The sequence below is a fragment of the Perkinsus marinus genome (assembly GCF_000006405.1).
Source record: "Perkinsus marinus ATCC 50983 genomic scaffold scf_1104296975678, whole genome shotgun sequence".
NCBI lineage: Eukaryota > Perkinsozoa > Perkinsida > Perkinsidae > Perkinsus > Perkinsus marinus.
The window spans coordinates 1-1,047 of record NW_003200679.1 but is presented as its reverse complement, the minus strand read 5'-3'; the positions used below and the strand labels follow the sequence as shown (position 1 = coordinate 1,047).

At 48.9% G+C, this 1,047-nt stretch overlaps 6 non-coding genes across 6 annotated transcripts; all 6 read right to left on the bottom strand.

Annotated features, from left to right (window-relative positions):
* Nucleotides 1-20: 20 nt before the first annotated feature.
* On the bottom strand, nt 21-93 carry Pmar_PMAR001766. Its single transcript has one exon. It is a non-coding gene; the product is annotated as a tRNA-Val (tRNA).
* An 89-nt stretch (nt 94-182) lies between these two features.
* Pmar_PMAR001765 lies at nt 183-255 on the bottom strand. Its single transcript has one exon. It is a non-coding gene; the product is annotated as a tRNA-Val (tRNA).
* Nucleotides 256-344: 89 nt separating this feature from the next.
* Nucleotides 345-417, bottom strand: Pmar_PMAR001764. The gene has a single exon. It is a non-coding gene; the product is annotated as a tRNA-Val (tRNA).
* Nucleotides 418-506: 89 nt separating this feature from the next.
* Nucleotides 507-579, bottom strand: Pmar_PMAR001763. Its single transcript has one exon. It is a non-coding gene; the product is annotated as a tRNA-Val (tRNA).
* An 89-nt stretch (nt 580-668) lies between these two features.
* On the bottom strand, nt 669-741 carry Pmar_PMAR001762. The gene has a single exon. It is a non-coding gene; the product is annotated as a tRNA-Val (tRNA).
* Nucleotides 742-830: 89 nt separating this feature from the next.
* On the bottom strand, nt 831-903 carry Pmar_PMAR001761. Its single transcript has one exon. It is a non-coding gene; the product is annotated as a tRNA-Val (tRNA).
* Nucleotides 904-1,047: the final 144 nt, after the last annotated feature.

The following is a 1,047-nucleotide window of genomic DNA, read 5'->3' as shown; positions in this document are numbered from 1 at the left end:
ATATGCGTAGGAGTAAGCTATACCAGGAGCGAGGATTGAACTCGCGATCTTCTGCGTGTAAGGCAGACGTCATAACCACTAGACCATCCCGGCGACGGAACCGTTGAACCAAGCTCAATCCAGCAAGTGAGTCATATATTGATTGTTCAGATCCGGCATGTCATATGCGTAGGAGTAAGCTATACCAGGAGCGGGTATTGAACTCGCGATCTCCTGCGTGTAAGGCAGACGTCATAACCACAAGACCATCCCGGCGACGGAACTGTTGAAACAAACTCAATCCAGCAAGTGAGTCATATATTGATTGTTCAGATCCGGCATGTCATATGCGTAGGAGTAAGCTATACCAGGAGCGGGTATTGAACTCGCGATCTTCTGCGTGTAAGGCAGACGTCATAACCACAAGACCATCCCGGCGACGGAACCGTTGAACCAAGCTCAATCCAGCAAGTGAGTCATATATTGACTGTTCAGATCCGGCATGTCATATGCGTAGGAGTAAGCTATACCAGGAGCGAGGATTGAAATCGCGATTTTCTGCGTGTAAGGCAGACGTCATAACCACTAGACCATCCCGGCGACGGAACCGTTGAACCAAGCTCAATCCAGCAAGTGAGTCATATATTGACTGTTCAGATCCGGCATGTCATATGCGTAGGAGTAAGCTATACCAGGAGCGAGGATTGAACTGGCGATCTTCTGCGTGTAAGGCAGACGTCATAACCACTAGACCATCCCGGCGACGAAACCGTTGAATCAAGCTCAATCCAGCAAGTGAGTCAAATATTGACTGTTCAGATCCGGCATGTCATATGCGTAGGAGTAAGCTATACCAGGAGCGAGGATTGAACTCGCGATCTTCTGCGTGTAAGGCAGACGTCATAACCACTAGACCATCCCGGCGACGGAACCGTTGAATCAAGCTCAATCCAGCAAGTGAGTCAAATATTGACTGTTCAGATCCAGCATGTCATATGCGTAGGAGTAAGCTATACCAGGAGCGAGGATTGAACTCGCGATCTTCTGCGTGTAAGCAGACGTCATAAC